Source organism: Manis pentadactyla, chromosome 11 (assembly GCF_030020395.1).
Source record: "Manis pentadactyla isolate mManPen7 chromosome 11, mManPen7.hap1, whole genome shotgun sequence".
NCBI lineage: Eukaryota > Metazoa > Chordata > Mammalia > Pholidota > Manidae > Manis > Manis pentadactyla.
Genome location: NC_080029.1, coordinates 36,490,631 through 36,516,212, shown reverse-complemented (window position 1 = coordinate 36,516,212; position 25,582 = coordinate 36,490,631). Strand labels below are relative to the sequence as shown.

Sequence of the window (25,582 nt, the reverse complement as noted above, 5' to 3'; positions counted from 1 at the left end):
CCCCCAGGGTCAATATGCTCAGAGAATATGAATTTAGGTTGTCGTTAGCCATCTTCCTGGTCTCACAATGAGAGCTGGCCTGTAGAGTAGATCACAGTAGAGTAGAAAAAGAGAGAAAAACATAACCCTGCAATATTATTAGAGCCCTTGGAGCCAGCTGTGCCTTAACACTCCTGCAAACTGATGTACCTCTATGCTGGACTTCCCAATTATCAGAGACAAACCCCTTTCTGCTTATGTTAGTTTGTGTTGTCTCTTGTCACTTGTAACTAAAAGAATCCTCACTAATATAGAGTCATATTCTGGGAGAAGGAAGCCTCTTACCATCCAGTTCAGGTTCTTGTCAAGAGACCTGGAAAGAATGACCAGACTGAGAAATAATAAAGGAACAGAGATGGCTCACACAAATACCAGGGCCACCTGCAGACCAGTCTTCATCATAGATTTGTCTTCCCAGCACTGTCTTCTGCTCCTCATTATTTCCTCTCCTCTTCAGCTCCCCTAAATGCTCCCTATCTCTCAAGACCCTGGTTAGAGGCCACCTCCTCCAAGAAGTCTTCCCCAACCACCCCAGCCTGTAGTAAGCTCTCTTCCTCTGGCTTCTAGTACCAATTATAATTATCAGAGAGTTGTGAACTATCTTATACTATGTCTGCTCTCATTGTCTAGCATGGCTCTTTAAAGATTTTACTGTAATATGTTTACAGTTTGTCATACTCTCCCACCTGGTTAAAGTCAGAGATGGGGTCTGATGTTTCTGTGACCTTGACAGGAGCCAGCATAATACCTGGTACATAACAGAACCAAAGTGAATGTTTACAGATTAGAAACTTGTGGAAACAGATGTGAGAGCTACAGGAGTCAGTCTATGTGGGAAGTCAGCACTCGGTGTAGAGCCCAGGATGACAGTGGGTTTATTCCTCCAGTAAAGGCATCTAGTCTCTTACCAAAGAACTCTCTTTACATCAGGGAGTGAGGATGGAGGAAGCAGAGGAGGAGGGGAAGAGAATGGAGAAGAAGTGAGAATATAAATCTTTGTTTAATGGTCAAGACCTCCCAGGGAAGGTTTCCTGGGTCACATGGGATAGTGGAGAAGAGAGGGGACCCTGTGCCTCAGAGTTCCCTGAACTCCCTGTGGGAGGGCTGCAGACCAGAAGTGGGGGTATGCGGTGGGGAAAGGCGCAGTCTGAGTCAGCTCCTCTTTGGAAGTGTCCTCAAAGCTGGCTCAGGGGCCACATGGGAGAAACTAGTGTCCTCGCCCCACTGTCACTCCTCATTCTGGATCCATTTTAATGTAGCTGGAGATTACATTTTCCACCAGACTTGGATCTGAATGGCATTAGGCTCTTTCCCCAATATCCTACCCCAACCATTAAAGCCCAGAATTTCCAACATTGAAGCTATTATAATAGTTTAGAGGGCTTTTGAGTTCTGAGAAGACCTTTGACCTAGGCACATTTCCCCAATCTTTGGAAGTCAACACACTATCTGAACATATGCATTCTGGGTCATTTGTAAAAAGGGGAGAATCTCTTTCTGAGAGCACAGAAAATACTGTATAATTAGGCCCTCAACTGTTCTTCAATTGTTTTCTGGCTCTTCTCTTTTTGATTTGGATATACATTTTCCTTCTGGGGCAATACCACATCTTATACAAAGTGTATGTCTCTTAGCAACCAGGACACTCAATAGTGACTACTGGGTAGATGGATAAAAACTCACTAAATGCCTCCCAGACAAACAAGTAAATGACAGCAACAAAATCTGTATTAGGGTTCTCCAGAGAAAGAAAATCAGTAGGATACATATACGTGTATACACACACACACGCACACACATTCATATACATATATATGAAGCAATTTATTTTAAGATATCAGCTCATGTGATTATAGAGGCTGAGAAGTCCCATGATCTGCTCTCTGCAATCTGGAGCTCCAGGAAAGTTGGTGGTATAATTTGAAGGCCTGAGAAGCAGAGAGCCAATGGTATAGATTCCAGTCCAAGTCTGAAGGCCTGAGAACCAGGCAGAGCAATTTCAACCATCCTCCACCTTTTTGTTCTAGGCAGGCCCTCAATGGATTGAATGATGCCCACCCACATCAAGGAGGGCCATCCACTTTATTCAGCCAATCAAATGCTAATCTCTCCTGTAAACACCTCACAGACACACCCAGAAAAAACGTTTCCCAGATGTCTGGGCATCCTGTGATCCAGTCAAGTTGACACATAAAATAAACTATCACAAACCTTACCATTTTAAGCATTTACTATATCCCAAACATGTGTGAAGCTCTTTACTAATATAATATAATCTCATTCTTAGAGGTATATATATATATATATATATGAAAATTACATAAAGAAAAAAATACACTGAGTGACTTCTAGGACATCTTCCAGATTGTTCTTTGCCTTACTGTGTCATTGGGGAACCTAACACTTGGAAGCAGAAATAAAAATAACTGTACTAGCTACCTCTTTCTGTGGGCTAGGAACTGTGTTAAGTACCTTACAAATGTTTCCTCACTTATTCCTGAATAACACCCTCTGAGTAAGATACTACCACTCACCCCATTATCAGTTGAGGAAACTGAGGAACAGAGCAGTTAAATGGTTTGTGTAAGAAGCAGAGCAAGTATATAAGTCTGCTGACCCTAAAGCCTGCGCTCTTAATCACCATGCTTCCAGAGGGACTGCCAAGCCCTCCACACCTGGTCTGGATGCCTGAGAATGTGCCTTTCCATGGGGCCACAGGGATGCCTGTAAGCTGGGGGAGGGGTTGGGAGGAAGGAGGTGGTGATAGTAACAGCAAGATCCACTGAGAGGAGGGGTGGCACGCAGGGCAGCTGGGGCTGAGGAAGGTTCTGGAGACCATTCTGCAGGAATCTCTGAGCCCAGTAAGAGGCTGGCTCCTCATTCCCTTCAGCAGCACTTGGTGAGTCTCGGCTTTGCTCCCTCTCTCACCCAGGGAGGGCAGGACAGGCTGTTCTCTGAGTTCCAACAGCAGGACTACTCCTCGGGAACAGAGCAGAGCTGCAATTAGGGCTTTAAAGTCTGTGGTTGCTAGGCAAAGGCCCTGCCTTACCTTTTATAGCCGTCTAGCTTGAGATGTCACAAGTATTTAGAGATTTTGTTTTTTTTCCTCTCTAGTCAGCTTTATGACCCTAAACACATTCTTCCTTTTACCCCTGTCGCTCAATTAACCAGCCTCTGGAACAAGTCGGTAACTCACTTGCGAGCCTAGAAGGCTTTCTGGTCCGTTGTGAGGCAAATCACATGGGTTTGGCTGGGCAGAGATCAGTACAGCATTTCTTCTCTTGGATTTAATTTGCTTAACTTGCTCCCATCTGTTAGTGGCTTCCCATCAGGTCTAGTGGCTCAGCAGGGTGTTTTGATGGCAGAATGCTGGCTAAGAGCACAAGTTTAGGCTGCAGAGGGGCCTGGGTACATGTCCTGGGTCTGCCATTACAGGGCACATGACCTGGGACATGTGACGTGGCCCCTCTGCACCTTGACGTTCTCACCTGTAAAGTGGGAGAGAACTATTACTTGCCTCAAAAGATTGTTGTGAGCATTAAATGAGAATACTTTGGAGCACTTAGTCCTGATACTGGCCCAGTGCTGTCCCCTTAATCTTCCTAGCAGGCTGAGGCAACACAGGCCTGAGACAAAGGTGTCTGGATCATAGAGTCAGAGGTGATGCACTAGGCTTTTCCCTCGACAAGCTGGGAGGTGAAAGGAAAAGAGAACTTGTAGCTGAAAGATCCACTTTGGGGACCTTAAGAAGACAGAATCCAGGACTTTCAGGATTGGAAGAGACCCTGGAAATCCACTAAGACTGAGAAGAAGGCAGTTACATAGCAGAAGAGTGAAAAAGAGGGCAGGCCAGGGTGAACTCCACAGAGGGCTGCTCATGAATGGGTCTGAGGCTTTGATGAGGGACGCCTGCCAGCCGAGAAAGGATAGGACTGCAGGGTCCATGAGCCTGGTCGCCACTCAGGTGGAGAAAGAAAGTTACCCCATCCACCCTTGGGTCGATTCCTCATTTCCCCTGGAGGAGATGCTGGCGACTTAGGAAACTAGATGGACTGGGTTCCACTTGCCCTAATCTGGTTAGAGTCAACCCATGTTTCCTGTAAGGTCTGGCGTGGAAAGCAAAGGGAGGGGATGCAGATCTGGGCACCTTCGATTCCTTGGCATAGCTGCTCTGTCCTGTTTGGGTTAGATAGTAGCTAGGACTGGGAACCCATAGGCCCCTTTCTAGGAGAAAAACGTCAACAACAAAAATGCAATTGGGAAGAACTGCCTTCCTCTGCAAGTAAGTGGGCAATTACCTCCTAATTAAGCTTTCATTAATTTGTTTTCTGAGGGTTACAGTAGTGTACTTGGTAGATACACCCCGCCCTGCTTGTCACCAACATGTTGAAGATTAAGCATTGCACATGAATCAAGGTGGAATTTTTCATCTGATTAAAACATAATTGCCTGATTTATTCCAACATCATGAGGTTTTAAAAGCCATACCTTTTTGTTTTGGAAGCACTGGGAGGAACTGCGTGTTTTTTATTCCAAGTTCTGCAGAGGAGAAAGAGGAAGCACCAAGAGGGGAAAAGAATTCAGACACAAGGCAGAATTCAGACCAGTGGTTTTTGAGATGTGGGCTATGGATATCTCTTGCGTCTATCTGAATCACTTGCTATTAAAACGCAGATTCCTGGTATCTGCTTCAGTCCTGAGTCAGAAACTTCCCAGGTGATCCTTAACACCCAAGTCTGAAAATCTCAGGTAGAACAGGAAATTCTTTTGGGATATTAACAACATAGATCAAGGAAATACACAGACAATTCTAAACACTGTATAGTTTCTAAACCCACCCCAGAAAATCTCTCACTTGAGAATTAGGCTGGGGAATGCTAGACTGTTGCATGTTTATACTTCATCCGTCTACAGGCGGTGACGCAAAAGAAGAACGTAGGCCAGAGATCAGAGATGTAACAGTCAGTGTTTACATCCACCCCAAAAGCATCAAAAGGCTGGTCTCAGGTGTTGTAAATGCTGACTTACTGTCCTTTTATCTAGTGATAACAAAGGTGGACATAAGTGATCTACAGAAATGGTTCACACATGACTCCCAGGTTCTTGAAAAACCACAAGTGATTGGCAAATGTTTCTATTGCAGGCACACACTCAAACAAACAGCTCATTTCCTTCAAGAGCTCTTCACAGTCGTGGCAGGGAGCCTGATGCAGTAAGGAGGGAAGAAGTCTTCCTTTCCCTTCCCCCACTCCTTCTTCCCTTTTCTGATGTCAGATTTTTCTGACACAAAGGAATTCAGACTGGGGGAAAGAAGCTATTGATAGAGAATTTCAGGAAGGGGACTCCTTCCGCCTCCACCTCCCTCTGGACCTCTGCCCTCTCAGAGTCCTTACAGATTCTTCATTTAATTCATTTCAAGAAGTCTGGGGGCCCCAACGCTCTGAATCACTGTCTTAGAAGGCGTTGCATTACACTGAACTTTATTCAATGTGCTCTGGGGAAATGTGGAGTTGGGCCCTGCTCACCAAAGATTTTGACAGGATTCTGATAGATTCTGATTCATGACAGCAAGGTAACTCTGGGACAGGTGGTAGTGTTTCACACTTTTTTGCTTTAATAATAGCTTTATTGAGATATATTTCACATGACACAATCTACCCATTTAAAGTACACATATGTGATCCTTTGTGACTGGCTGCTTTCACTTAGCATACTCCTCAAAGTTCGTCTATGGTGCAGCATGAATAGTACTTCCCTTTTGTGACTAATACTCCATTGTACGGATATACATTTTATTTACCCATTCATCAGCTGATGGACATTTGGGTTGTTTCTACTTTTGGCTGTTAGGAATAATACTGTTATGAATATTTGTGTACAAGGTTTTGTGTGGACACAGATGTTTTCATTCCTTGTGGGTATATAACTAGGAGTGGAATCACTCGGTCAAACGGTATATGGTAACTATGTTTAACGTTCTGAGGAACTGCCAGACTGTTTTCTAAAGCAGCGGCACCACTTTACATCCACCAAAAGTATATGAGAGTTCTAATTTCCCATTTTCTTGTTAACACTTATTATCATGTGTTTTTCATTTCAGCTGTCCTAATGGGATGTCTGCTATTTCGTTGCTTTTTAAAATTTGCATTTCCATGGTGGCTAATGATATTGAATATCCCTTCATATCTATTGGTCATTTGTATATCTTCTTGCCCATGTTTGAAGTGGTGATTTGCCTTATTACTATTGAGTTGTAGGAGTTCTTTACATATCCTAGATAAAGTCTCTTAGCAGATATATGATTTGCAAAATTTTTCTCCCATTCTTTGGGTTGTCTTTTCACTCTCTTGATGTGCTTTGAGGCATAAAAGTTTAAAATTTTGATGATATCTGATGTATGTTTCATCTTTTGCAGACTGTGGCTCACATTTTGAGAAATGTTGCTTAAAAAGCAACTAGAAACTGTGGAAGCTTTGAGACCTCAAAGCCTGGCAGGGTTTCTTAGGTTCTTAGGTCACCTTATTGGGGGATTTCCTCCAAGTTTGGGATTTCATTCCCCTACCCCAGCCAGCCCTGGCTCTCCTCTGGGCTGGCAGCACAGAGCCCCAGGGACCTTCACCGTGTTTACAATTCCCTCTCCTGAGGTCTACCACAATAGAGCAGCTGAAACGACAGTTTGGAAATGTCCTTTATTGTGAGAACTCAATGGCCTTTGTCAGTAGGGTTTGAAATTTTGATGCTAATGTTGGCAGCCAAGAATTAGGAAGGAGGAGGGGAAGGGCTGGGAGAGGAAACCAGGCCACTGCTTTCCAGTCACTTCAACCCTATGCTGTCTTGGTTTTCTCACCCATAAAATGAGGGCGAACACCTCTAACTCCCCATCTGGATATGTGGGGGTGCTGTGAAGATAAATTAATCTGTATGTGTTGGAACACTTTGAGATCTTGGACTAAAGGCATTACGGAGGCACAAGGTATTATTATAATAATTAATGATTTAATAGCAGGGAGGGTGAGGCCACCAACGCAAAATGGGTTGGGGAAGGAAAGAGGGAGGCCTTAAGATGTGGGGGCAGTCTGGGCCCAGACGCAGGTTTTTATCGTCAGAGGTGAGATTGTGTGATTTCTCACAAACTTGGCTATTTCATCTGAATTCAGCATTTCTATACAGAGTGCTTCCTATATGGCTTCTGCCATAAGAAAAGATTACAATCTCTTTAGTAAAGAAGCTATATACATTAAAAAAAATGAGAAACAATACATCATAATCAAGTGCTGAACTGATCATAGCAAGTGTCAAAAAGGAAGCAGAATAGAGCAATGTTCCCTTGTTACAAATCACAGGCCTACCACACACTAGCTGTGTGACCTTGCCTGTTTCTTTTTCTGGAACTGGAATTGTTTGTATAAAAGAGCTTGAAATAATGGCTAGCACATAGTAAGTACTCAAACATGGTCCCTACCTGGGATCTTGTCAGGCTCTGCTTTTGCAATCTTGGCCAAGTTGCTAGACCCCTCTGATCCTGAGTTATCTGAGCTGTAAAATGGGGTAAGGATACTTACTAGCTCACAGGTGGCTGTGAGGATGGAGGGAGACTGTAACCCCGAGGAGAGGAAATCCTGTGGCAAAAGTGAGATCAAAGGGAGAAGAGAAATAAAGGTTAAAAACCCGCTCATTGCTTACAAACTGCGGTCCAGGGGCCGGTCTCTCTCCTGCTCCAGCAGAAGCAAGCGAAGCTCCCCTCAACCTCTCAGGTTTAGATAAGCCCTCGGTAGCCCAGGTAATTTACCCATTGACATGGAGCTGAACTACTTCTCTTCACCCCTTAGGAACACCTGTTGATATGGAGATGCACTAAAGCCAGGGGAGAGATTCTGGAAATACTACAATTTTACCCACAGAGACAATATTTGCAAGTAGCGTAGCACCGGCCCTACAAATGGTGTGCATTCACTGAATGAGTTGTTATTAGTCATTGACACTATTAGCTGTCCTAAGCAGAGTGAGGGGTGCACTCAGTATGGCTTAGTTAAGTCAGGGACCTTCTTTAGTATCTGCAATTTGAGGTGGGCAGGAAGGGACTGACAGTTCCAGGTGCTAAGAGAAGAAAGCAGGGTCAAAAAAAGGCGGAGGGCGGAGGATGCCCTGCCCTCTGGAAGGCAGGAAGGCACTGGGGCTCCTTTTTCTTCCAGCTGGCAGGCAGCCTGGCCGGCCGCATCTGGTAGAGGCGCGGCGGCTGTTTCCCTCCTACCCGCCTTCCTCAAGATCTGCTTTTACCTTCCCAGTCGGCGAGTGTAGGGCTCCGCACGGCTGGGGCAGACCCTCCCTCCCTGAGGAATGCGGTTCCCGCTTCCCCAGGCGAGCGGGCCCAGCGCCTACCTCATTCCCCGCAGTCAAGAGCGGGGAGCCCTGCTGCCTTCGCTGCACCCTCCGCCAGGATCCTGTTTCAAAGTCACCTGAAAGCCATTTCCTTCCGCGCCCGCTCCTTCCCTGCACTTCCTGTAAATCACCTGGATCTAGCATTTGCCTTGAGCAGGTTTTTCTTTTTTTGGCTTGTTTTTAACGAGAACTCTATAGGCCGTTTACTATACACATTTGTCTACACCCCGGTATCAAATATACCCAGTAGTTCTGCTCAGTGTACTCTTCCTTCTTCCTAGGAACTGGTGGTAACCTGGGGTTCTCTCTTGCCTTGTGCCGGGACAGCATCTTTGTTTTAGGACCTTTACTGATGAATTATTTCGGGATTTTATATTTATGCTCTTGCTCAAATCCAGCCTGTCCTCAGAGTGTCCCTGTCTTCTCCCCGCTTTCCAGGTGCGTACCTTTCCGCGCCCCAGTGATTTACGTACAGAAAAGCAGGAGGCAGAGTCTCTATAAAAATGGGGTCCTCTATCACACAGGTCTCTGCATCTTGTTTTCCCACCTAACAGTCTCTTGGTGGACTCGCTCCAAGTTCTTCAACTCTTTCTGGTTGCTTCATTAAGGTTTGGATTTACATCTGTAAACAGTCATGGAGACCGTGTTTCGGTGAGGAATTCAAGACGTGCCTTTCTGACCCAGAACAGCCAAGGTGACCTGCTCAGGTAAGATCACGACATCCGATCCTCACTTGAAAGCCCCCTCTTCTGTCCGTACAATGGGGGATGTTTTGGCTGTTTCGTGCCCTTCAGGAGGCGGTGATATTGGGTCTGTGACACTAGGGTGATCCCCCACCACGTGCGTCTTTGTATCTTAGAGCTTCTAGGCAGCCCGGGCGCTGCTTGCTTTCGGCCGACAGCCGGCACCTGGGCCGCGCTCGCCCCACCAGCGGGCGTTAATCATTAGCGTTGTTCGAGCTCCGCAGCCGCCGCAGACTTTACTCCGGCTGCCGCTCGCAGCGCCGCGAAGTTTCTCCGGGTCCCCGCGGAACCGCCAATTGCTGGATTCCAGCCGCGGGCCCGAGTCTCCACCCACTGGAAAAATTCCTGCGCGCCCCTCCCTCCCTCCCTCCCTCCCTCCCTCCCGCTGCAGCTCCGGCTCGGCTGGGCCCCGACTTCCTGCCGGACGCTGGGAAGCCGCGCGCAGGCTGGGGTCCCCGGGGGCCGCGCTCGCAGCTGGCCGCTTAGCTGGCCGCCGAGGGGCTGGCAGTGGGCGGGAACGGCCGGCAGCCTCAGCCCCTTCCGAGAGCGACTTTCAAACCCGCGCTCGCGACGCGGCGGCACCTGGGTAGCCTTGCGCGCCGTGCGAGCCGACCCGGCGGGGTGGCGACCTCTCGGTGAGTGTATCTCGGTTCTCCCTTCTGTCTCTGCTGGTGCAACTGACGAAGTGGCGATGCCCAGAGTCACTCCAAGGCCCCCACTTCCCGGGACATTCGCCCCAGCGCCCTGCTGGGTGGGGACTCGGGACGGCCAAGGAGGGCCCGGGGCTGCGTTGGCTCCTTCCAGTGCGACCCTCCAGGCAGAGGGCCGGAGGGCCGGAGGCTTGTGCACAGAGACATTTTCTGTCCTTCAGGTCCCCTTCTCCCCACCCCCCACAGGAAACAAAAGGAGCGAACACGCCAGGTGGCTCCGAGAGGCGCAGTTTGAAATCCGGGGAGCCCGCGAAGCTGCGCCCAGCCGCCCCACTGCGCGCTCCGTCGCGCGAGGGCTGGTCCTTGCCTCGGATTGTGGGCCCAGGCGGGGTGGACTCTTCTAGAGAAGGATCCGAGCCTCGGGTCCTGGGAGCCCAAGAGGCGCCAGGTTCCGGGTTGGTGCCACACGGTGCTTGCTCTTGGGAATCTCAGCTCGTGTCCTGGAGGCATTAGAGTGGGTGCCAGAAATGGGGTGCTGGGGAGCTGAAAGCAGAGTCCACTGCCTGCCACGGTCTGCTTGGACCTTGCCCACAACTGAAATGTGGTTAATTTCCCTCTATTCTCGGCCCTTTAGTTTGGAAAAGCTAGGATAAGGAGCACAAACTTGAAATCTTCAAGACGATTTTAGGTATAGCTACTTACACTCTTTGGAGCTGCTTTTGCAAAGAAAAGGAAGAAAGGAATGTGAAATGTAGTGGTGGGAAGCTGAAGAGGTGTGTGGTGATGGGGGAGCCGCTGCGGTGGCAGTGTTAGTGGCCACTGTAAGAGTTTCATCTTTGAGGTCACTGGCTAGGCTGTTGGCATATGAAGGAGCCCGTCTTCTGCTCTGTGGACCCCAGGAGGCAACCCAGACTGCATCATCCTACAGGGAATCCTCGACTGGGGGTTCCCAGAGTCTCCCTAACCTGCCTCTGCATGCAGCCTAATCACACCGTCCTTGCTCAAGAAATAATAAGCAGGGAGAGTAATGACAGCCCCAGAGTGCTCCCCGCTGAGCACATTGCCTCTCTCCTTTCAAGAAAGTGCCTTTTTAGCACCTCCTTTGCTGGACTGGGAGTGGAATCCTGAGTGACTTAGCTGGGAGTGACTTCTCCCCAACCATCCCCAGCAGAAAGCCTAGGGAATAACTAAAAGAAAGGTGTACCCCTCTCTGTTTCTCACCCGCTTCCCTGTGACCCTGAGACACCTCATCTCCTATGCCTGCTGTTAATACTTCTGCTGCCCCTTCCTGGGAAGGTTGGGCAACCCCTTGGCTCCAAGGGTATCTTGCTTTGGGTATGGGGCAGGGAGTTGACATGGGGTAAACCAAGTCCTGGAAGCAGAGGGACTGGTTTAAGAGCTGCCTTGGGGGCTTTTCTGTTGCCTTTCATTAGAAGCAGACTGTCAGGGAGAGTGGAAAGAGCACTGGCCTGGAAACCCAGTGCAGAATTTTGCTTGAGTTTTAGTCCTGGCTGTACTGCATAGCATCAAATATTGATAGAATCACTCGGGCTGGAAGGGGCCTCAGATTAGCCTACTCCGTTTACCCATGAAGGCAGCAGAATCCAGAGATGTGACGTGATTTGCGCCTGGTCCCTGTTGGCCAAATAGGGACCAGAACTCAGATTTTTCTCCTATGCTTTTTCTAGCATGACCTCAGCAAGTCACATACCTTTTCTGACACGGTTTTCACGTGACTAAAGTGGGTTCTTGCTTACTCTTCCTAGTGGAGGCTGTGGTAAGGAGCCCACATGTGTGGGAAGTGTTCTATAAGCTCCTATACAAAATAAAGAGCTCACTGTAGCTAGGAGGGAATCTCAAGAACGTTACAGTTTGTTTGTTGGCTATGTCCCTGTGTGCCACAAGGAGATTGTAGATACCAGGAACCAGTCCTGGGGGTTTATACCCCAGGCTTGTAATGTCTCAGCTCCAGAGTAAACATTTGCCTTACCAAACCCACAGCTATCCCAGGGTCACTGTGTTTACACTGGAGGAGGCCAAAGGCCATGGCCTGAGGGACGACCAGGGCTGGAGGGGAAAAGGGACTGTATTCCAGATGTTTGGCCCACTCGTTCCCCTCCGGCCCACTCGTTCCCCTCCAGCCCCCATCAGAACCCTGTGAAGGTGCGGCCTCCAAGCCTGGGGGGTTGCCATGATCCCAGGTTGGACACTGACTTGGGAGGGTGAAGTGTGGAACCATCTAGCAGTTCTTTGTTATGTTGGGGGTGGAGGGGCCTCTGGATGTTGGGAGGGTGTTGCCTTTGCAGCTGCATTGAGGGCTGTCTTTAACTCCTCATTCGTCTCCCTCCCTCATCCCAGGCTGCCCCTCTGGCCCAGCCCTGCTCTGTCCCTCCTCTCTGGCCAGCTCTAGCTGCTTGTCCCTAGGCCTTTGTTCCAGGACTGCAAGCCCCTAGTTCCCCAGCAAAAGCTCTCAGGCTGGGGTCCTGGCGGCTGGAAATCACTGCTGCCAGCAATAAGGTGACATTGGAGTGCACAGGGGACCTAGCAGACCATTTCCTCCTGTCAGGCTCATCTTGGATCCCTAACTTGCCCCTGGCCAGATTCTCTCATCTTTTCTCGTCTCTTCCTTTGAATGGGTGGATTGTCTTTTCTCCCTACACTCAACGCCCCTTAGTTCAGTGTTAAAGTATTCATTCATTCGTTCAACAGTTATTTATTGGGTACCCATTATATATGAATGCTAGATGCAGAGGATACAGCAGTGAATAAAGCATACAACAATCACTGATCTCATGGAGCTGACTTCTAGTGGGGGAAGCTGACAATAAGCAAGATAGATAATTGAAGTAGAAAGCTTGTTAGTGATGGTGAGGATGTGGAGAGGGAGAACCCTGTACACTGCTGGTGGGATTGCAAATTGGTGGAGCCACTATGGAAAGCAGTATGGAAATACCATATGACCCAGCAATTCCACTTCTGGGAGTTCTTCCGAAGAAACTGAAATTACTAATCCTAAAGATAGATGTACTGCTATGTTTATGACAGCACTGTTTCCAAAATAGGGAAACAACCCAAAGTCAATCGATAGACAAATGGATAAAAAAGAAATGACACATATATGTAATGGGATATATTACTCAGTCACAAAAACGAACGATATATTCATTTGCAACAACATGGATGGGCCTAGAGGGTATTATGCTGAGTGAAAAGTCAGGTAGAGAAAGACAAATACCACATAATTTCAATTATACATGGATTCTAAAAAAACAAGTGAACGCACAAAACTGAAACAGACTCAATAACAGAACACTGGTGGTTGCCATAGGGGAGGGATGTGGGAGGATGAGTGAAATAGGTGAGGAGGGGGGAATTAGAATGTTTGCTATGCTGATCTAGGTGATGCTTACATGAGTGTAAACACATAGAAAATTCAAGCTGTACACTAAGATTTGTGCATTTTATTGTATGTACCTCAATATAAAAAATAAAATCCAGTCAAGAAATTTAAAAAATTTAAAGCATGTTGGTGATAAGCAGAAAAATATGATTGGGAAGGTGGATATAAGTTGTCATAGGAGGGGTGAAATGGCATTATAGATGGGGTGGCCTGGGAACCATCCCAAGGAATGATAATTTTGAGATAATGCCAAAGGACGTATTTCCCTTCATCTCAGGTTCCTTTTCTTGAAACCCAGTTCTGGCAACACTGAGGAGTGAGTGAGGTTTGGAATTGGACAGACCTGGTTCAGATCCCAGCTTGACTGCCTACAAGCCTTGCGGTGCTGAACTTCTTTGAGCCGGTGATTCTCACCTGGGAAAGAGTTAGTCATTTTACCTGCCCACTCTGGTATTGTGAGAATGAGCAAAGGGATAATGTATGTCAAATGCTTAGCAAAGCCTATAGAGATGTTCAAATATGATAGTCTTTTTATTATTTCTCCATCCAAATTCTGTGGAGGTAGCCCAAGATTCTTAGTGCCATTGCTAAGGACTCTAGATGACACGCTTTCTGTGTCAGGGTTAGGTAGATTAGAAGAAGGTGAAAATAGAAACCTTAGTCAATGCAGACTTGCTAGTTAGTGAGTTTCTTCTACCCTGCCCTGGACTCTTTGTCGTTGGGACTCCCAAGTGTGTGCTACTTCCCTGGGTGACCCGGTGGACCAGGGGCAGCCCTGACCCTCCTTTGTGCTGTAATTCCTCCTGCTTCCCACCAGCCTGATGAATCACTCCTCTTCCCTGGCCCTTCCCCTCTGCCTCGCAGCTGGGAAGGCTATCTGCCCCTCCCCCAATGTCCTGTAGATAAATTATGCTCAGTGGGACAGAAAGGGCAGGGAAGATGAGGCAGTGGCAAGGGGGTAGCTGGGCAGATGGTGACAGATGCTGTTCTAGGAGAGCCCAAAGAGGTGGCGAGGTTCGATGGAGGCTTAGAGGCAGTCCCAGAAAGAGTCTCCCAAAGGGTCCACCACGGACTAGAACTTAGAATAACAGAATGGACAGACGCTATGAGGTCTCAGGGTCTGGCTAGACTCTGCTCAGCTCTCTGCTGCTTCCACGCAGCCAGTCTGGGGCGTGTCTTCCCCCCTCAGCAGGGCCCACAGGCATCACAGGGAGCGGCTTGATCAAAAAGGCACTGTCTCCAGCTGTGGTGAGTGGTTTCCTGGGGGTGCTGGGCTGGCTCAGGAAGCAGGGCTGGGCCATGCAGGGCGAGGCCGCGGGAAGTGGTCATCAGGCAGACCACTCCCCCTTGGCGCCCCACAGCGCCCCTGCAGGACAGCTGGGCAGGCTGGGTGGTGAAGGAACTTCCCTGCGCCTGCCAATGGGTGCCTCGAGCCCTGGTAAGGCTTGGTATAATCTGGAAGTTGCAGAGAGGGCCCTGAACAGCCCCAGGCATTTTTGTGATGTTGGGTGACCTCACCCAACTGGGTGAAAACTGGATAGGGTCACCAAATCTGTGATCAGAAGGAGGGGTATCAGGGGTCACTGGCAGCCACTCTGGGAGTTAGCTGCCTGAGATAGAGGCTGGCCTTGCTAACTGGATCTCTGCTCTGTTCTCTTTATTTTTATTAGAAGCTCTTTGAGGGCAGGAACTGTGCTTGGTCCATCTTCGTTTCCATGTAGCACAGAGAAAAGTAGCAACTGTAATTGGCAGGGCTTGATAAACCTGTGTTGGGGTCCCATCCTGCAACTAATCTCTGCTTGGTGGTCTCGTCTCCTCCAGCTTTTCTTCCATGGAGGTAGGAGGAAGAAGGCAGTGGTGGGGTCAAGTCCCGCCCTGGGTGGGCTGTTGCCAGCTGGAGATGCACATGAAGTGAGAGCAGGGCCTTTGGGAAGAGAGCCCTGGTACAGCTCAGAGAATGGTATAGCTTAGACTGTTCATGCTGAGCAGACTCAGGCTGAACATAGAACCTGAACAAGGTTCCACTGGGAGCAGTGTTGGCTATGCATGCAGCTTTTTGGGAAACACAGTTTGAGGGTCCTAGAAGCTGCTCTCCTTATTGCTGGAGTCTGGGTAAGAATGGAGAGAGGGATGCAGCAGGAATGAGGTCTATTTTTTATTGTGGTGACAGCATCTCAAGAGGAGAGATGCGTTCTACAGGTACTTGGAAGCTCTTAGTAACTCATGTTCTTTACTCCCCTGGCTGTGAGACTGTGTGTGTGTGTGTATATATACATATACATATATAAAAATTGGAGGTACTTGAGCAATGGATGGTGAATGTTTATTGACAGGAAAAGGGAACCAGTATTCACAGAGTCTCTATCCCCTGTGCTATACCCCAATATATGTTGAGTAAGTAAAATTCTACTGTGTGGTGAAACCTTAGGAATTAAATTTTCACGCTCTTCACATATGTTCTCTTTTGTCCGAATGTGCCCAGAGTATAAGATTCTAAGAAGTTAAGCTGTGGTCAACTGCTCTGGCAGAGGGGCAGGTAGCTCTGTATTTCTGTAGTGTGGAACACTGAAAGGGTTCACTGGGACCAGGCCTCCCAGCCTGCTGCCGAGTTTGCCCCCATGCAAATTGGGCCCAAAGTGGACAATAGGGTGTGCTTATAGTCTTGAATATAGTTCATCCCATACTATGTCCCATAATATCCCAGAACATCTCTCCTACTCTCTTCAGGACTTGGCCACCCAGCAGCCTTACTTATTGCATATAGTCAAGAAGGTTTCAGATTAGCCAGGACTCAGGTTCCTACATTTTTTCCACACCAGCCTCCTCAGACCCTATTTAACTTTTATATGTTGTATCATCCTATTTCCAAGCCCACAACTGAAAGGAAGCAGAAAAAAACAAAACAAAACCCAGGAAGAATGGACAGACATCAAAACATTATGAAAAGACAGGGACCATTTATTTAGGGGGAATGGCTTGGCACACCCTGGCCCTTGTAGGGATCATCATTTTGAAATTGATGCTCAGCTGGTAATGGTCATCAAGAAAGGTTAAATCATGTTCCCTTGACTCTGTTGAGGAAGGCAGGGAAGGAAGTGTATAATGTATTTTTAAAAGATTCCCAATCAGATTGACTGACATTTTTTAAAGTGTTGATAAGTAGGTAATAATTAGTGATATTAACAACAAAGCAGAATAAGTGGTGTTGCCCCCAATCACAGATAAGGAAATTGAGACCACACAAGGTTGGTAACTTGTCCAGGATCACTCAGCTAAGACTTGGCGGGGATGAGTTTTGAACTCTGAATGGCTCTGGAGCACATGCTCTCAACTCTACCCCAGACTGTTTCAAAACTCTTGAAGATACAGCTTTTCAGAAAACTCTCTCTGGAGGGGTTCCATCTAGTCAAGGTTTTACTGTGTTTCAGCAGAACAGAGAGGGGTCCTACCTTTGTTCATCTCCTCCCAACAGACTGCCAGTTACCCCAGAGGGTGCTTGCCTCAGTGGAAACAAGAGTGCTTTCAATGCATTTACATTTTAAGCACCAAACTGGGAGCCACACAGCACTTTTTGAGACCAGAAAAGGTCAGGGAGGAGCTGCAATTTCAAATCTCCCAGGCCTCCGTTTTGTGCCTCTGTTTTGGTTCTGGATGCTGCTGTGGGTGTGCAGTCTTGCTGGCTGTGCCCGCTTGGGTGGCACATTTAGGAGCCCCTGTTCCCATTCTCCCACCATCTCATTATCTGGCAAATGGTAATTTTGTCTTATTTCCCTTGTTTGTGATGGAGCTGGAATGTTACAGATGCAGCTACTCTTCCCTCCCTACCCGGAGGTAGCAGTTCTCCATACAGTATTTATGTGTGTTTTGGTACTTTTCACTGCTACCTATAAGTAGTTTATAGTCTGGTGGTGTTTTAATTTTGACTTATATAGCATCTTACTGAGTGTATCCTCCTTGAACTTAACATTTTTTATTTGATAACATTGTCATCTAGATGAATCCATGTTGACATGTTTAAATCTCGTGTATTCCTTTAAATGTTATATGGCGTCTTATATAATTATATCACCATTCCCTATTGATGGACATTTAGGTTATTTCCTTTTTTTTTTTTTAACCACTGTGAATACCTTATCAAAAATCGTGTGCCAGTCTTCTCTAGTGTGTACATCAGCAGTGTGGTTATTGGGTTATAAATTGTGTTTTTCAAGAACACTGCCAAAATTCCCCCAACTAATAACATTTGTAATCAATTTATGTTCTTGCTAGGAATATGAGAGCTCCTGTTTCGCTAACATTTGGGTTGTGTCTTTTAATCTGGTAAAGATGAGGTGGTATTTTAAAATTATTTTAAAAGCGCTTTGATCACAGGTAGGGATGAACACTTTTCCCGTTCATTGGTTAATCGGTTATTATTCTATGAGTCTTTCCCTTTACATTAAAAATGTTTTATTTAACTGGGTAGTACAGCCACATGATTCAAACTCCAAAAGGAAATATAGTGAAAAGTCTCCCCTTCTGCACCTCAGCTGCCCAGCTCCCATCCTGAGATAATGTTAGAGGTTCTTGTGTACTTCTTCAGAGTTTAAAATGCCATTTTTTTTTTTGTTGATTTGAAGGAGCTATGATATATATGTTAAATAACTATCTTTTGTAGGTTAGATTCATGATATATAGCTCTGGATTGTCTAAACTTTAATGTTTCTCATGGGATGTTTTGATTTCACCAATCTTCTGTTTGTACTTTCTGTGTCCAAGAAATACTTTCCTACTCTGATCTTGTAAATATACATTTAAAAATACTTCTTTTTAAATTTAGATTTTGCTCCCCACAATTACATTTCAAATTCACTGGGAATGTATTTTCTTTATGACACTGCTCCTAAACTCTGACTATACACTAAAGGAGGGATTTTTTAAAAACAAGAAGTACTGATGCCTTGAGCCTCACCTCAGATCAGACCAATAAAATAAAAATATCTTGGAGTGGGGCCCAGGCATGGTTATGAAATGCCCCAGGTGACTTATGTCCAGACAAGGTTGAGAACCACTCAACCTTGTAAGATAGAACTGATTTAATTTTTTCCAGAGGAATAGCCAATTTTTCCAGTACTGGTTATCAAATAGTCTATACTTTTCTCTCTGACTTGTTACCTTTAAGGTTTGATTGCTTGACTGATTTATAACTTTTTTGTATATGTTTTTCATATCTTAAAATTCACCCGTGTAAACTGTATAGTTCAGTGGTTTTTAGTATATTCACAGAGTTGTGCAACCATCACCCCTGCCCAAAGAAACTCGGCATGTGTTAGCAATCATTTCCCATTTCTCCCATCCTCCAGCCCCAGGTAACCACTGATCTACTTTTTATCTCTATGGATTTGCCTATTCTGGATGTTTCACATAAATGAATTAATACAATATATGGTCTGTTATGACTAGCTTCTTTATTGTTGTTTTCAAGTCATCCATGTTATGGCAGGTTCACAGCTCTTCGCTCTTTTTTTTATTGCCAAATAGTATTTCATTGTATGGGTACACTGCATTTTGTTTATCCTTTCATTGTTGATGGATAGTTGAGCTGTTCAACTTTTTGCCTAATGTGGATACTGCTGCTATGAACAGCCATATATACTTTTTTTGTGTGGACAGTTGTTTTCATTCCTCTGGGGTTATATCTAGGAGTAGAATTGCTGGATCATATGGTAGCTCCATGTTTAACTTTTTAAGGAACTGCTAAATTTTTTTCCAAAAAGCCACACTATTTTACATTCATACCAGCAATGTGCAAGGGTTCTAATTTCTCTACATCCTCACCAACACTTGCTATTGAACATTGTTTTGATTTTAGCCATCCTAGTGGGTATGAAGTGGTATTAGTTACGATTTTGATTGCATTTCCTAGTTGAACATCTCTTCATGTGCTTATTGGCCATTTGTATATCTTCTTTGGGGAAATGTCTATTCAAATCTTTGCTCAATTTTAAATTGACTTTTTTTTGTTGAGTTGTAAGGGTTCTTTAAATGTTTTGGATACAAGTCCATTGTCAGATACATTTTTTTCTGTTCTGTGATTTGTCTTTCACTTTCTTGATAAGGCCCTGTGGAACATAAAAGGTTTAAATTTTGATGAAGTCCAATTTCTCTCTCTTGTTGCTTGTGATTTTGGTGTTGTGTCTGAGAAACTATTGCTCACCCAAAGTCACAAAGATTTACTCTTATGTTTTCTTTGAAGAGTTTTATAGTTTTAGTTCTTAGATTGAGGTGTATGAACCATTTTGCCTTAACTTTTGTGTATGGTGTACACTAGATGTCCAAATCCATTCTTTTGCATGTGAATATCCAGTTGTCCTAGTATCATTTGTTCAGAGTCTTATTCTTTCCCTATTGAATTGTCATAGTACTCTTGATGAAAGTCAGTTGATTATAAATGGGAGGTTTTATTTCTGTACTCTCAGTTCTGTTCCCTTTATCTGTTCTTTATGCCAGCCTTGAGAACTGTAGCTTTGTAGTCAGTTTTGAAATTAGGAACTGAGTCTTCCTACTTTGTTACTTTTCAAGGTTGTTTTGGTTATTCTGAGTCCCTTGCTTTTCCATATGAATTTTAGGTTCAGATCATCAGTTTCTGCAAGCCAGCTTGGATTTTGGTAGAGATTGTGTTAAGTCTGTAGGTCAATTTGGCGAGAATTGCCAACTTAACGATGTTAAGTGTTCTGACCCATGAATGAGGGATGTCTTCTATTTATTCAGATCTTCTTTAATTCTTTGAACAGTGTTTTATGAAGTGAAGTCTTACACTTCTGTGGTTAAATATATCCCAAAGTATTTTATGCTTTTTGCTGCTATTACAAATGGGATTCTTTTGTTTCTTAATTTTGTTTTCAGATTGTTCATTGCTGGTATAATAGAAATAGAATTGATTTTTTCTGTATTTATCCTGTGTCCTGTCATATTGAACTCTTTCATTAGTTCTAATAGTTTTATAGTGGATTCCTTAAGATTTTCTACATACCAGATCATGTAATCTGTGAGTAGAGTCAGTTTTATTTATTTTCAATCTGAATGTCTTTTATTTCTTTTTCTTGCCTAAGTGCCTTGGCTAGAATTCCAGTACAGTGTTGAAGGAGAAGTAGTAAGAGGGAACATCCTTGGCTTGTTCTTGATCTTAGGGGGAAAACATCAATCTTTCTCCATTAACTATGAAGTATCTGTGGGTTTTTCATAGATGCTTTTTATAAGATTGGGAATATTCCCTTTATTCCTAGTTTATGGAAGTGATTTTGTCATGGAAGTGTGTTAGATATGGTCAAATGGTTTTTCTGGGTCAATTGAGATGATCAGGTGGCTTTGGCATTCTATTACTCTCTTGAATTATATTAATTTTTGGGTGTTAACCCAATCTTATATTTCTGGGCTAAAACCACATGGTCGTAGTGTATATTCATATGTTGCTGAATTCAATTTGTTAGTATTTTGTTGAGGATTTTTGCATCATATTCATAAGGGATTTGGACTGAAAAAAATTCACAAGGATTTCTCTTGTGTTATCTTGTCTGGTCTTGATATCAGGGTAATAATGGCCTCATAGGATGAGTTGGGAAATGTTCCTTTTCTATTTTTTGGAGGAGTTTGTGAATAATTGTTATTTATTCTTCTTTAAATGTTTAGTAGAATTCACCAGTGAAGTCATTTAGTCTTGGGATTTTCTTTATTGGATGTTTAAAAATGACTCATTCAGTCTCTACTTGTCAACAGGTCTCTTTGGATTGTCTTTCTTCCTGAATTGGTCATTGTTTTGTGTCATTTTAGAAATTTGTCTATTTCATCCAAGTTGTCTAATTCATTGGCATATAGCTTTTCAAAGTATTTCCTTATAATCCTTTAAGATATATTTTTTTGTCTTTGGTGTTCTGCATTATACTACGTATGATGTGTCTTAATTTATATTTCTTTTAAATTTAACTTGGTGTGTGCTTTCAATCAGAGATCTAATGGCTGTCGTCACTTATGGAAAGTTCATACACATTCTGTCTTTGGAAATTGCCTCTTCCCCAATATCCTTTTTCTTCTTAGGAACTCTGTGTACCTCTGTGTCTCTTAATGTTCACATTTCCTATCGTATGTCTCTGCACTGAATTCAGGATGATTTCCTCTGTTTTTCCATTTCACTAATTTTCTCTTTAACTACTTATTGGATTTTAAATTTCAATATCATATATTTCTTTTCTATTTAGTACTTTTCCAGTCTTTTTCAGATTTTTCCTTTATTTCTAGTCTGTCTTTGCTCAAGAGTAATTTCCTCCAAGCCTTCCCAGGCCTCCCTATCTAACAAAGTCTCCATCTCCCAGCCATACTCTTTTCCCTGCTTCATGACACTTACCACTATCCAGAAATATATTAGGTAGTTGTCTACCTTTTGTGGACTTCTTCCCCACTGGAATGTAAGCTCCATGATAGGAAGAATTTGTCTTATTCATTGCTATGTCTCTGGCACCGGGCGTATGATTTATACTGCTGAGATTTGAGTAGTCCTGCTTTCAGACAGGAAATCATCTCAGCCCTGATTCTGCAGCTTTCAGCTGGGCTGGGTATGACCAGACAGTAGAGAACAGGTAAACAGCTTGGCTCTCCATTTCCAAAGTGTTTTCTGTGCCTCCACTGACTATGCCTTTTTATCTTGTCACATGAGCCCAGAAAATACCATCCATCCCATGTGCTTCAGTCTTCTTCTGGCATGTGTTTACCCAGTTGCCAAAATCAGTAGTAGGGATTTGAGTGCCAGAAGACCTGGGGGGGAAAAGGTCCCCTGGGAAGATCTGGTCCTTACCTTTAGGAGGCTATAGTTGAGTTAAGATGACAGATCAGTCACAGAAAACAGTTCAGGACACTTGGCACTCACTGAGCTTCAGTGCAGATCAGTACCCTGCACTGTGAGTGCCTGTGGGTGGGGAAGGGGAGCCTGTGCTCTGGTCCCTGGGTCGTCATTTGCAGTCACATAAACGGTTTCTGGAGGCGTCTTCTGGGGAGTTATGAATTCCCAGGATACTCCAGTTTGGCCTCTGTCTGAGGTTGCCCTTCTGTGTAGGAACTTGTTGTAGCAAAGTGTTAACTTGTAAAAGGGCACAAAGTGCCCGAGGGCATTCCCACAAGGTGGGTTGAGGGATGGCACCTTTCCATTCTGTGCCTCTGCGTCCATGGGAGGCAGTGTTGAGGAATGGTGAAGAGCACAGGAAGCGTGTATTCCAGCAAACCCTGGCTTTCCCTCTTACCTACTCATATGGCCCTTGGGTAAATGAGTAAATAGTTCTAGGTCATCGGGGTGTTGTGAGATTACACAGGGAATGTGTTCTCACAATGCCTGGTATGCTCTAATAAAATGCTAGTTGATAGCATTCCAGTCTGGCAGATTGGGAGCCACTTGTGCCTCAGTTTCCTGATCTGTAAAACAGGGATGATAATACCTCTTGACCACCTCCCCCTACCCCCACTGTAAGGATCAAAGGGTTAATATCCTCAGGCTTTGAGGGCCTGGGGTGGGGGAGGAGCTTCTTAAATGGAGTATTGTTGTGCTGGTGAATGATCTGGCTTTGTTCTTGCCTCTACAGTGTTTGACTTCCTGCGGTTAGTGTCCCCTGTGTTTAATTGCTGGTATATTTGCCTGTCCTCAGCAGTGTGGCGCTCACCTACAGGACTGGACTGGGTCTTTGCCCGTTGAGGACCTGCTCTGTTGGGGTGGAAAGCTTCATTTCCTCTGTTAGGGGCCCCCCAGGAATCAGGAATGAAAGAAATGCAGAAAGTATGACCCACATGCGGAACTGGTTCTGAATAGGACATTTATTGAAGAGGTTTTGCAGGAGGCGGCGGGCGCTTTAATTCCCGAGGCTGTTGGTGGCTGCTCTGCTTACCCCAAGCTTGTTAACTGCCCGGCTGCCGACTAGTCTGGAAAATGCGGCCCCTGGGCCCCACCTGGGCCTCTGGGTGCTCAGATGGGAGCCCTCCTGAGGAAAGCGGTAGGTACCCCCTGGGGCCAGGCCAGGGGGTGTGAATGGGGCGTGGCCAGGACTATTTCAGCTCCAGGCCTCTGCCCCACTGAAACCTGGCCAGCCACGGGCTTGAGGCAAAAAGTAGGTTTCTTCTTTAGGGATTCAGAAACTGAGGACCCCAGGGGTGCAGGTGCAGAAGAGTGGCACTGGCCTTTTCTGGTGGACTTGGCCATCATAGCTAGGTAAGGGCAAGAGACTCCTGTGTCCTTTCTAGAGGTGGCAGTAAATAGTTCTGCCAGGGGGCTTTAGAGGGTCTTCTGGTCTCTGAACATCGAGTTGAGTGACCCAACACACAATCGCAAACACACTGGGAAAAGCAGAATTAATCTACTTATCCTGAAGTTTCCTTTTCCTAGACTCTGCAGAGCATAGTTATTATGGATAAACATGAAGTGGTGGCAGGTCGGGCAGGTGAAATGAAGTCCTCCTCACCCAGTGTTGCCCTTGTGCCAGCCGCTTCCGGAGCTCTGGGCCGCAGGAATGGAGTCAGACAGCAGATGGCTGCCCTGACTTGGCCATGTTTTTCAACCTTGAATCCATGCTGCTCTTCCCAGAGAGGCACTCTGCTGCCTGGGCTGTGCCACTCCATACCTTGGCATCCCCTCACCCCAGAATCTGCGGGTTGGTGACACCTGCCCTTCCTGTCTGCTTTCTGGTCTCTGTTAACTCTCAGCCAAGGGAGAAAGCTCCTTTCCTCCCACCTGGGAACTGGTTGGGTGAGTTTCCTGGGCTTTCCCTACTGAGGCCCCTCGGAACGGAAGGTATGGGGCCTGGGGGGTGGGGGCAGGTGCTGTAGGGTGGAAAGGGGCCGTTCTAAGCTCTGGGAGGGGGTCTGTGAGGCCCTGCTGTCTGAAGGGCTGGCTGCCTTTGAGAATTGACACTTGTGTAAGTCTATCAGGTCTGCCTTGGAAAACCCGCTTTCCTTACTTTTCTGGGTCAGTCACCAGGCCCAAGGTCAGCACCCAGGATAGAGAAGTGTGAGGGTGGGGGGAGGGGGGCAGTTTGGAGCCCTTATCTTGCTTAGTGCCTGAGGGATGGGGAAGGCCCAGCTGATTTGACAGATGGCAGCAGTTCACAAAAGTGGGTTACTCACATATGGAGACCTTCCGAGTCTGTGTGGTCCTGTTTAGAATTGGAGAGGAAGTTGCATTTGTGGGAGCTGCCTTGCTGGCAGCCTTGTCCCCTAATTCTGATTTGCTTGGAGAGGGAAAGTGAGAATTTGGGGAAGGGGAAAAACCCTCAGGAGGTTACGATGTACACGGACTTCCTCCAGTTGAGAGCTGCTGGCCTGGAATCCCAATGGGAGATTGCCTCCGGCTAAGCCCTGGTGTCTCAGCTTTCTGGAGGAGGTGTTCTTTTCCTGCTTTTAGAAGCATCTGATTGACATGTAGCTTCATACCTTCATGTTTCTTTGGGGCCTCGTTTCTTCCCTCATAGGGATTGGAATAGGTTTCATTCTTTCTAGCAGACGCTCCCTGGGTGTCTCTTTGTCCTCCTTGAAGCCCTCACTGTACATCAGCACCTTCTTGGGCATCTGGCTATATGGATGTCTGCTGCCATTGTGCCACATGGCGCTTTGTTCCTTTTTAGGGCACATGCTGACACCTTGTCTCTGGGAGCCCCTTCACCACCTGTCCTGGTAGTTCCTCCGGGTTTGGCTCAGATGTGCCTGGTTCCTCCAGCATGCTCTTGGCCTACCTTCTGGCATGGCCTCTTCCCGACAGACGCCCTATCCCCTTGGGTGATCCCGGTCCTTTGGGACTCTACTGTCCCATGCTGCTGTCTTTGTATCAAATGCCCTCAGGTCTCTGCTTCACCTGGCAAAAGCTTACTCATCATTCAAGACTCAGCTAATATGTCAGCTCCTTTTAAGCTGCCTCAGTCCCCCAGGAACATTGGCTACTTGCTTTTCTGTTGGCACAGCCCACGTGTTTATACTTGTATACCAGCACTCAAGGCATTGCCTTCTGGATAATCTGTTCATATGGCTGTTTTTTCTTTTGAAATTCAGTTCCTTCAAGACAAGGACAGTGTCTTACTCATTTCCGTATTCAGTGCAGATGTCCAGGGTAGCATCATGCTCAGAAGTGTTGAATGAATTCCCCAGCTGGAGGCAATCTTGAACTCCCATCCTGCTCGTGACACTGCTCTCTACCTCCTTGTGGTACTGATGTGTTTGTGTTATTTCTCCTACTAGAGTATCAGCTCTAAGGTGCAGGCTCTGTGTGTGATTCATCTTTGTGTCTCCCAGAGGCTGCCACGATGTCTCTGCAGAGTAGTGGCTGGGAAGTACTTGTCCCGTGAATTCTGATGCTCCCAGCTCAGGTA

General features: G+C 45.9%; 1 protein-coding gene across 3 annotated transcripts in view; it reads left to right on the top strand.

The window, feature by feature from the left end:
* Nucleotides 1-25,582, top strand: part of PLEKHG3 (pleckstrin homology and RhoGEF domain containing G3) — a 63,418-nt gene that overhangs the window by 14,108 nt on the left and 23,728 nt on the right. The window contains exon 1 of one of the 3 annotated variants that reach the window (XM_057488380.1): nucleotides 9,106-9,125. The exons of 1 other annotated variant lie outside the window; for it this stretch is intronic. The gene's annotated coding sequence lies outside the window, so the exon portion shown is untranslated. Of the gene's footprint in view, nucleotides 1-9,105; nucleotides 9,126-9,542; nucleotides 9,797-25,582 lie in introns of those variants that run through there. One more of the 3 variants, XM_036906058.2, reaches the window with a different exon arrangement.